The sequence below is a fragment of the Centrocercus urophasianus genome, unplaced genomic scaffold, assembly GCF_019232065.1.
Source record: "Centrocercus urophasianus isolate 14NV4802_14NV808 unplaced genomic scaffold, USGS_Curo_1.0 seq_15, whole genome shotgun sequence".
In the NCBI taxonomy this organism is placed as follows: Eukaryota; Metazoa; Chordata; class Aves; order Galliformes; family Phasianidae; genus Centrocercus; species Centrocercus urophasianus.
In genome coordinates, this window is record NW_024884697.1 from 45,287,038 (window position 1) to 45,298,925 (window position 11,888).

An 11,888-nucleotide genomic window follows, 5' to 3' on the forward strand; every position below is an offset into this window, starting at 1 on the left:
CAATTCTCCACGCTGTACTGAAAACCATGATTCATTGTCATGAGTTCCTCCAGGATCATGTCACTGGCCTCTGATTATTTCCTGAGGTGTAAAGCAAATAGTTTTATCTCCTTAAACAAGAAAATCAAGGCTCTAAACTGCTGAGATTAAAGCATTCACTCAGCTGAGGTAATTGAATTGTCTTGCACTTTATTAGTCAAAGTAGCTAGCGAGGTACAAGACTGAATAAATTCAGGGGACTTTACTCACAGCTGGGAGCGTTTAGCAGCTAGTAAATGTGATTAATGGGCTTAAGGCAGCTGTATGAAGTGGAATGTGTAGTGAAACCCCAACCCCCCTCTGCTGCCTTATGGGAGAGTAAGCTTAGCTTCCTTGTCTGGTACAATGCTGAAATTCTGAGGGAGAAAAAAGACTTATATATTACATTCCTAGAGGCATAAGTTGCCTCTAGGATGTCTGATGCAGAAGGCAAAAGAATTGCCCAATTTTCCTGAAGTGGGCTCATCCATCAGTACTATGGAAAAAGAAGCAAGGAGTTTTTAGGAGATTACAACTCATCTTAAAAACAGGTAAGAAATCTGAGTTCAACTGGCCTGTGCCAGTCTGATAATTTTTTCCCCCTATTTTTATAATATTTGACTCTGTAGCATTTATGACTTTAGGTGTGGCTTCATATGTTGCTCTGAGAAATAAAATCTGAACTGTATTTGGTGCACTATAAGCTCTAGATCATTTTATAAATCATAGAGTGGCCTGGGTTGGAAGGGACTTCTAAGATCATCTAACTCCAGCCCCCCTTGCTATAGATAGGGACACCCCCCACTAGACCAGATTGTTCAAGGCCCATCCAGCCTGGCCTTGAATGCTTCCAGCGTGGGAGCATCCACAGCCTTTCTAGACAACCTGTTCCTATGTCTCATGAATCTCACAGTAAAGAATTTCTTCCTAATGTGTGATTAAATCTGCTCTCTTCCAGTTTAAAGCCATTTCCTCTCATCCATTCCATCTCATCCTGTTGCCACATGCCCTTATTAGAAGTCCCTTTTCAGTACTCCTGTAGGTCTCCTTCAGGTACTGGAAGGCCACTATCAGGTCTTTCCAGAGAATGATTCACAGACCAGAGCTACAATCTTGCTCCAAATGACTCTTGAGATGATCCTTACTCTTGCAATTTGTTTGAAGAACCTGGGAATACCAGCCATCTAAATTAGTTAGAGACTATGTGTCCTTCTGCATTATACTTTAGGGTTTGCCATGCTTCAGTTGTTCTGTGGTTGAACCACAAATTCAGTCCTTGGATGTGAAGGTTCAGTCTTGATGTGAACCATAGAAAGTTGCTTGCACATCAGTAGGTGCAATCATAGTACTCATTTTATTTCTTTAATGTGTGCATGCGTGTGTGTATGTGTATAAAAGTGACACTTACAGTTTATTTCCTCTATTAAAGATCTATGCTTAGTTTTTAGCAAAACTTTGCACAAACATCAGTTCTTGATCGGTCTAGATATGAAGCAAGTAGTAACAGCCATGGGAAATCTGGTTCTCCCTTGAGAGTAAATATCTAAATGGCAGGCAACTAAAAGATAATTCCCTTTCCACAAAGGGGAAAAAATAGTGGTTGCCAATAGGAAAAACAAATTTCTCACTTCACACCTTTGTTAACATAATGTAGTCAAGTTGCTTTTTTTGTATTCAATTGTGTTAGATGTTCAAGCAGCTAATGCCAGCATTTGAAAGTTGGGCAAGGAGATGTTAAACTCAAAATTTTGAACTGGGGCATATATAAATATAGTGAGGCTAAAAGCTGTTTTTCTGCTTAACCCAAAGTTTGGAAAAAAGTCCTGCACAAGCACTTTCAGTTTTATGCTGTGTGCAAATGTCAAATATGCTTAGTTGGCACAGAATTTCTTGAAAGTAGTTGGTGTCATCCCATTTGGCTAAATATATCTCTATATACGTATATGTACCAAATATATGCAAGACAAAAAAGTGCTGATAATAAACTTATGAGTTTTTTTGCTTTGTAGAGATTGGTACTGTTGGTCTGTTGCTGTGATTTTTGTTGCTATATTACCTATAAATCACCTGTATGCTAAAAATATTGTTGATACTTAATATATTTTTGTAAATACTTGATTGTTATAGATACTTTTCATGAAGAGTGGCAGTTAAGGCTATGAATATTCTATGTATATCTGTCTGTGTAATTGCAGTGGACTAGTCAGGTATTAACTGTAGCCTTTAACGTGTATGCTGAACCACCATAGTTTCATGTGGCCCGACAGTACAGGAGAGTTGTGGTCCTCCACTTTCTGGATTGTGAATGCCAGACTGATGGATGAGTTTAGAGTAGAGCAGGTGTAGAGTGAGGGTGAAGAAGATAGGCAAGCATAGTGCTGCAGAGCGAGTGCTGATCTGTTTAGAAACGGATGTTTTCTGAAGTTAGTGAGGTCAGAATCTGCTGGGGGCAGAAATCCTGAAACAGAATAGTTGGGGTGAGAAAAATTGGGATGAAATGGATTTTCATCAGCTTGATTTAAACAACACACACAAGTTGACTGTTGGGCTCTGAACATCCCATTCCTCTAAAGCTCTGTCTCTTTTTGGCCAATAAAAACATTCTTGAATATTTTCTGAGCAATTGTTCATCTGTTCCTTTGCCCTGTCAAGCTTAAATTTGTTACAAACTCTGCTCAAATTAATGTGTAGCTTGATAGAGACTGTGAAAATTTTAAGATAGTGAGATCCACTTGATGAGGATCAATCTCAAAGTGGGGTGAACCGGGCTCATTTTTGGATGAAATGTTTCAACTCTATTCTTTCCCTACTCCCAAATCCTGTTTTAGTTTCACCATCCACTTTAGAGTAGGTTAATTTCCTGCTCTTTTAAGGATGTTGTTTGTGAATCTTGGGCTTATTAAGCTTTATTTTCTAACTTTATTTATTGTTTCTGTGGGCTGGTTACTAGTTTGTTGTTTTTTTGGTTTGTTTTTTTTTTTGTTTGTTTTTTTTTAATATGACCTTTTAGCTTGTGGATGCTGCTTTAACATTCATTAATAGTATGTACATAAAGATCTGATTCAGTAAAAATGGAGAAGAACAGTATTTCCTTGTGAGGGTACTGTATTAAATAGGTCACCTGAAAACAGAATAATCTGTATCTGTGGAGAACAAAAGGAACTAAAACATCTCAAACTGCAGAATATATTTGGAAATGTGGTGTCTAAACCCCCCTTAAGTACTTAGAAGGTTTAACCAGCAGATCAAGAGAATGAGTTCCAGAGCAAGTACCCAAGGAAATGCTTTGAATCAAACTCCTAAGCAAGCTGAGCAGGTAGCAAGCTTGATCTAGAGCACAGTCCTGCTCCTGCTCAGTCCTCCTTCCCTGTGCTGCAGAGCTTTTGATTCTCCCCCATGGAACAGACCCAGAGCTGCTGCTAGAACTGGGCCAGGTTTGGACCGGGAGACATGGGATGTCTGACCCACCTGGTCTCTTTGTGAGGCGCAGTCATGGCCTCCCCAGTGCATTCGAGTTTTTGGTGTTTCTGAGCAGCTGTAAGCAGGACATAAGCAGCTGGAATTGAGTTTCTGGATAGGAATCTCAATCTTAAGTCTCCTTCCTGTGTGCTCAGCAGAGGAGGGGAAGCAGGGAGCCTGCCCTGCTTGCCATAGCAGGCAATGTGGTCCAGATATCAGGCTGGATTTTGAGGGAAGATTCTTCATCAGAGGATGGTCAGGCTCTGGAACAGGTTCCCCAGGGTGGTGGTCATGGCCCCAAACTTCAGGACTTCAAGAACCATTTGGATAAGGCTCTCAGACACAGAGTTTGATTTCTGAGCAGCCCTGTGTGGAGCTGGGAGTTAGACTTGATGATTGCTATGAGTCTCTCCAAACTCTGTTGGGCTTTCTGCCTTGTGCCCTGGGCAGGGGCAGGTGAGGCAGGAGATCAGCCTGTTCAGAAACATAGGGTTGAAGTTAATCCCCAAAGTCTCCTGTGTTTTTGTCAAAGGAATGCTGTGGGGGTTAGCTCTCCATACATGCAATTTTTTTGCCATACTGTCTTCCCCGTAGGTGCATTTGGCTCAGCCTTCAGCAAGCTCATGCCCTTGTGTGACACTGCTGAGCCTGGTTGTCCTTACCACTGTCACTCAGGGAGGGCTGTGCACTGAGAAAGTGCTAACTGAACAAACACTTGTGTGTCTCTGCAAAGCCTCCTGAGCACGCTGGTGCCTTTTTTCCCTCCTCTGATGGAGTTTGGATCCTGACGGAGCAGCCTGGCTGAAGCAGCATCCGTGTCTGTCTGACTGTGAGGGTTGGGACGAGCTGGCAAAGGAGAGAGGAGGAGGAAAAGGAAAAGAAGCTTTGTGTAGCAGGACTGAGCTTGTAGCATGTGACAGCGTGCACCTTGCAGGCTCTGGGCGGTAGCGGCGGAGGGAAGAGGCTCTGCAGGATGGGGGCATCCCGCACCCCCACCGGCAGCAGGGGTCTGCGGGTGCGTGGGGCACAGGGGACCGGCCGCTGTCACCTTGCCACAGCATCATCAGCCTGCAGCCCGGGCAGAGCAGACTCACAGACCACACAGGGTAAATAATTTTTTTTTTTTCTTGCTTAGGTAGTTCAGGTTTGTTCTGTTATGGGGCAGAGACAGGAGTTTACTGTGTTATGCATTTGTGTACGGCCCTATAGTGGTGGTAGAGGAGGAGGAATATTAGGGATTGTTTTTAAGGATTACTGGTTTATGAGGATATTAAAAATTAAAAAAAAAAAAAAAATAATAGGTTTTCAGGGAGTTTTTTGCATGGTGGAGTCTGTGAGAGAACCAGCCTGGGAGCATCTGTGTGCAGCAGTGACAACCTGGTGATGTAGATCTGCTGCTTCATAGAATGCTATGGAAAGGGAAGAGAGGGAGGAAGGGATCTAGAGCAGGACAGCACAAAAACTTGTTGGCTGATAGGAAACCTGAGGGACTGGGGTAGCCAGGTTTGAATCCGTTGACTCCTTGTGGCAATGCATCTGCACAGCTCTAGGCAAATATCAAGCCCATTTCTGTCATCTACACTGGAAGAAAAAGTTCCACAATGTATAATTTAATTTACATTTACCTAATGAAGCGTCTGTGTACTTGTTGTTCTGTGAAGCATAGCTGTACCAGCGCACCAGGGAACAGCATTAAGCTCATGGCAGGAACGCCGTCACAGATTCCTAAGTGCTGCTGTGCTTCCAGCCGTACGCTGTTATGCTGTGAAGCCCTCTTCAGCTCATCTCAGCAACCCCTTCCCTGCCGTGCAATCGAGGAGCTGCACTGAGACGTAGATAGAGCTTTCTGTGGTTGCTTCAAATTGAGAAAATCATGGCACAGATTTTGTTCAGATATCACTGCAATGTTTCTTATTTGAGTACTTTGTTTTGTCTCAGCTGCTGCTTTGCCGCCATGCAGTTGAGCACATCTGTCCATGCAGCAGCAAGGTTAGCCAGGTCCTTGTTTATGGTTGTGATCCACAGAGTCGTGTACACCCTGGAAGATAGATTTGTGAGTTCTGACAACTATTTTATAAAGTGTTTTGCAACTAAGTAATTTAGAATCGACATTCACTGAGTGTCCCAGGTTCTCCCTCTCTCATGCTTCTGTGTCTATCTAGAATAGATGTCTATCTAGATATTTATATCTGGGTGCTCTCATGTACTATCAGTACATACACATTTCTGTACACAATATTTTCATTAGTGTGGCTGCAAAAAGTGGTTATGGTGACAGTTGTTATTTACTTTGTTTAATCTTGGTAGCCACATCAGCTAAAACCTTGGAGGGTCTTGTCTTCATTCAAAGCTTCTGAGTAGTTTTTATTTATAAATTTAGTTTGTCAGTCTCAGTCTGTACAGCATGTACTCTTTATCAGATAAACTTCAGAGTGAAACTGGAGTTTTAATACAGGCTGCATGTTCCTGAATCGATTAAACTAAGAAACTAAGAAAACTAAGTCTTCTCCATGTGTTATATTTGTGGTTTGGGGTTTTCTTTTTTCACAGAAAAAAAATCAATAATGTGCTTTCAGATGAGCTTGTAGAATGATTATTTATTGCTGAAAGTGAAAATCAATGTCTGCTGGAAATGGTAATGGAGAAAGAGGGGCTGCAAGCTTATTTCAAAAAATGGATGTAGAGTAAGATGCTAGAAGTACTTATGGATTTTTCATTGTTATATCCAAGTTAAAAAGTAGCTATAAATTCTATATCATGTGTGGATGTGTTAATACTTTCATTTTCCTCAACATTGGTGTTGAGTCACCACCCCTGAATGAGTTTAAATTCCGTTTGGACGTGGTGCTCGGGGATGTGATTTAGCAGAGGGTTGTTAGAGTCAGAGTGATGTAGTTGGGTTGTGGTTGGACTTGATGATCTGTAAGGTCTTTCCCAACCATAGAGCAATTCTATGATTCTGTGATTCTATGAGTTTTAATAAAGTAATCAGGCACTATGATATAAGTTATTTAGTAGGTAGGTACCTGTATTCAGAGAAGTCTAAATAAGAACAAGAAAAATTGATTAAAAAGCCGTGGTTCAGGTATGCCAAGACAAAGCTATTCATTGCTAGCTCTACTGCCAGTATTACTGATATGCTGAAACGTGTTGCCTATTTCCAACAGTGATCTAACAATACAGTGGAGTTACCTAGAAAATCTCCAATCCTGGTTCCAAGAAAAACATGAACCAAAATTTTGTCTAAAGAAGGGGATGAAAGTAGGAATTAAGGATTTTTGTTAAATGATATCTGCTGCTAATAAGTCTCCTACTAATAATAGTGCTCACTATTATCTAACAGTATTTTATATTTCACTGAACTTTCTACACTGCTACCCTGCTCTTTCTATAGAGTGGCCACACTTGAGAGACCTTGATGTATGTGTCTATCTATCAGTGACTACTTCATATAACTCTAAATAGAAATTACATTATCTTATTATAGCTTCCTTCTCCAAAATCATAAGTTACTACATAACAAGGGCACAAATTTTAACTTCAGGTGTTTATTGTCAGGTTCCAACACTGCTGGCACTCTTGCAGTAGGACTGCTTCGCTGGAAAAATATACATGTGTATGGGAACCTTCATCTCCCTCTCATCCTATCTGAAGATGCCTGTGGTCCAGCATTTCAATGTTTTCCTACACAAAATGACGTATATCCATTCTCCTGTCCAGCTTCACTTTCTATCACTCCAGTGCCTTCGTACAGCAGTAGTAGTCAAGAAACTTTAAGTCTAGAGTCTACAGGTAAGTGATTATTACTTTTTTACACATCAGAACTTAGTTCAATCAGCAGTTTTACTACTTAAGTTAAATAGCTTTCTGCTGCCCGACAGCTTTGTCTGCTCCCAAGGAAGGAGACCACAGAAGCTCCATGTGGAATTTAAGATTGTACCAAGTAATACATTTTCAAACAATTTTTCCCTTGGTTTAAGAAGTATCAGAAATAGTGGCATGTTCTCAACCATAATATTATTGAATCAATGTATGCTTACTTTAAAACTGGTAGATACTGGTGGAAACATTTTGACAAGCGTGTGGAGGTATTCAGGGCACCGTTGTCTCTTCTGTGTCTATGGTAAAAGCTTGTGTGATGGAGAATTCCCTTATATGCTCATAATGTGCTCAAAACACTATGAGCATCTGGCTTATCACAAGCTACAATGTACAAGGAATATCCAGTTATATGCATGGGAATGCACTTGTGTTTCTGGCCATTATAGGCTTATGTCTAGACAAAGAAGTGTGTTGGTCAGTGATGGGGTGCTTCCACTCAGGGGTTCAGAAGCCTCTGAAGGTGTCTGTGAAAGAGGATGACTGGCAAGGAACAGTGGTGACAGGACAAATCACTTGACCCGTAGTCTGCTCCCATTTATATCTGGAGGATCTCTGATTAAGGTGTTAATGAGGAAATGGGTCATGAACTCAGTGAATTTTCTGGCTTGCAGATGGGGCCCTGATCTCTATGATTCCTAGATGGATTCACGTGTAAGGACTGGTTAATGTCTCTTGTCTTGTGTTGATAATAGGGTGGGATTAGCAAGGTTCTGCCTAGGTGCCAGGAAGCAGAAAGGTTTGTATTGTGAATGGGGTCTTAGTGGACCCTGTGTTGAATGGGGTGCTACTGCAAAAGGGCCAGTCTGAATTCCTAGTTCTGTTACAGTTCTTAAAATATATGTAATAGTGTAATACTTGCTGACAACAGGGGGCCGAATGTCTTACAGTGCTTTTGAAGAGAACACATCAAGAAATGTATGTAGGTGTTCTACCAAAGAGCTGCCCAATAGCAGGACAGTGTGCCTGAGGCAGTGTCCATTCTCAGCAGGGCTGGGAGGTGCTGCTGCATGGCATGACTCGTGAGGTAATTTCCTTACTTCCTTACCGGTCCAAAAACTGATTACCTGATTATTCAGTGTGACTAGACTGCCACACTAATAATAATCCATGCATTATTATGTAACACTCCTATAACAAAAAGGCTTCTCAATTTAATTTTTTTAACTTGACTAAGTTTTCAGAGCCTTTCCTGCAATGAGAAGTTGGTTTGCAGCAAAGAGAACAGCTGCTCAGCAGCATACAGAGTTCAGTGCAAGCTCGGGCAAGAGCACTGCATCAGATGAAATGGGTGGATTTTCTGAAAAGACAGTGGGTAACTTAGAAATTGATTAATGAGGTAGAGTATATCATAAAATTGTATCCAGGCTCATGTCCAAATCTACTTGATCAGCTTATCTACAGGAAAGATGCGAAAGAATACTATGCCACAAGGTAGTTGTGCAGCTACCCTCTTGTGGATTCATACCAAACTAACATTTTGTTAGCATAATGAAAAAACAAAGTATGCTAAAACACCAGTACGAGATGAAGAGTTAAGATTGTATTTTCAGACGAGTTATTTTCTAACCACTGATATCGGGAAAATTCTGACTGCTTCCTCCACAGCAGCGTGTTCAGAGCCGTGTAATAAGCTGTGCTTGGGATGTCTGAGTTGGATTTCAATGTATGGTACAAGATAATGGTGCTGAAAATGAGGTATTGACATCATAAAACTGTGCATTTAGAAATGCAGTATGAAAGATGTAGAGCTCCCACTAACAGCATTTGGCAAGCACATTTCAGTGGGTACTTTGCATCCTACTTCAAACATTAGTTTCAATTCAGTGCATTTGGTGCTTCACAGCATTCTGTAACACTAGATAATTTACAGAGTGGTACCGAATATTGTTCTTGCATACTGGAGTATAATGAACATCAGAATCCATTTTCTGTACTTCAGGAAGGAAATCTTGAGTTTCTAATACAACTTCTGTTTTGAAGGAGAAAAACCAGCGTTTTTGAGGGATTTACACTGACTGATTAAAAACAAACAAACAAAAAAACACCCATGTTTCTGCTCAGAATAGGACAAAACATGAAGAATTATTCTGTACTAGTTGCCCAACTCAGAAATCTCGTCAAGAGTACAGGCAGGAAACATAGTTTTGATAACTGTTTGATTAAAAGCCTTACTTTTTAAACTGGATTACATTTGTTATGTGAATTTCTGGTTGCAGATAAGTTTTAAAGTATCTTTTTTTTAAAAAAAAAAAAAAAAGGCAAAAAAAGAAAAAGCTAAATGTAATATACTCTGCTTTTGCTGGTGCTGGGCCAGACAAGAAGATGACTATGTTAAAATTGGAAATGCATGCATGTGTATTATAGTATTCTATCAAGTTGAAGTGATACTTGAGAATGGTCTTCATAGTCAATGGTAATTCAATTACTCATTTAAAATGCAGATGCTTTATAATAAATAAATAAATATTCTACGATAATTGTGCAACATATATTGATTTCTTTGGGTATAATATGTTCTGAAGGTTTTAAAATAGGTATTACGAACTTGGAAAATACCTCACCTACCTCTTGCTGCATAATTTTTCAGTAATGGGGTGCTGTTTTCAAAGCCAGGCTTAGTTTTCTTTTTCCCAGAACTAATAAATCTGGTCCTCTTCTCATAGGCTTTGTTATTTCAACAATTTTTCATCTTTGTCTTTGTCTGAGCTTGCTCCAGTTTGTCTTCATTTGAAGCATGATATCTAGAACAGGACATAATTCATCAATGAAAGTATAACCAGCTCTAGTTAGTGTAGAATAGTTACCAGCTCTGATGTGTATGAAGATGCAAGTTAATTTCCCTAGCTAAAACATCTTTTTGAAGAGAGCTATTATTGATCCTACTTGCATGTGTTTACCAGTACAACCTGCTTACTCCTCTTCCTCACTGCCATCTATATCTATTCTCCTCTAAGGCTTTTTATAATGCACTGTTATATTTTTCCTAGATTTTTTTATTTTGCTACCTGTAATTGCCTTTGATCTTTAAGCCACTCATTTACGTTTGTGACGTTCATTTTGAGTTCTGAACCAGTCCTACATGTGGCCAACATTACGTAACAAATTTTTGTCATCAACAGCTTTTAAATACAAAATGTCATAATGAAAACAAATCTTTAAATTACTTCCCAATTTTACTACTAATAATCTCACCCTCTTCTTTCAACCATTTCTGTACTGGAATTAGCACACCTTCCTCTAGACTGTATTTATTTTTTGTTTATTATAGCAGCTTGTCACCCTCAAACACTAGATCAGCTGTTTTGAAAGCAATTATATTGATTTACCAGAAATTGTTCCTCAAAAATCTATTAGCTCTTTGTCTTTTTCAAGGTGCTTACCGACTGCTTGATTTGTTGTTTGCTTTCTAATTTGTCACCATCTCTTCTCAAATATTGACATTAAGCTGACTGTGCTGTAATTACCCAAAGCACTTTATTATGCCCTTCTCCACTGCTAGACCTTACCTCATCCTTGCTTAGCTGGTGTACATCTTTAAAAGTATATAGGTTCCTAAATACCAGTTATGTGAAATGTGAAGTAGGCACCTCTCTGTCCTTCCTGGGTCTGTGAGCCCGTATGAGATGGAGCTACTTCAGGAGAACTTGTATTCTGAGCAGACATGAAAAAGATGCATTGCTTCTTTTGCATTTGCACTGCATCTCTGCTTTATTTTGCTGATTTGATTATAGCATTGAACCTTCCCCCTTTATTTCTATGATGCAGGATTTAGTTTCACAGTAATATTGCCATCTGTTGTGAATGCTATATTTGTCATGGACAAAAATCAAATTAATTTGTGTTTCTTGATGCTGTGTGTGTAAGAGCATACTTAAGTAGATTCTTTGATTCTGTAGCTTCCATATCCACATATTTTTACACTCGTCTTGTTTCGTGCAACTTTTAAGGCCTGTTTTAAATCACACATTAACAGCAAAAAGCTGTATGAAGAAATAACTTGTAACAGTGACTACTTTTGAGTATGATGCAGGAATCCAATTAAAGGAAGATAATGCAATAGCTCTAATATTAGCTGAATTTTGTAACAGTCACAGTAAAGGCCTACCTAGGGTTTTTTTTTTGTTTGGTTTTTTTTTTCACTTGGAGATAATTGAGGCTTAGAATTATGATGTGAGTAAGGAGACGCTCCCCGCCCCCCCCCCCCCGGGGGGGGGGGGGGCATGATAAGAATCCTGGGAGAAGGAATATTAAATAGGGGGAAGATTAATAGTGGAGTTTCCTCACTGTTGGTCTTGGAAAGAAGATAAATATTTTTAGGAAAAAAAGGAGTACACAGATGGTCTGAGCTGTTGAGTTAGATAGTAGGAAGAATTTTGTCTCAGAAAGAGTGGTGGTACATTGGAACAGGCTGCGCACAGAGATGGTGAAGTCATTGTCCCTGGAGATGTTCAAAAAACGTGTGGATGTGGCACTGGAGGACACAGTTTAGTGAGCAACGGTGCTGGTGGGTGGATGGTTGGACTAGGTGA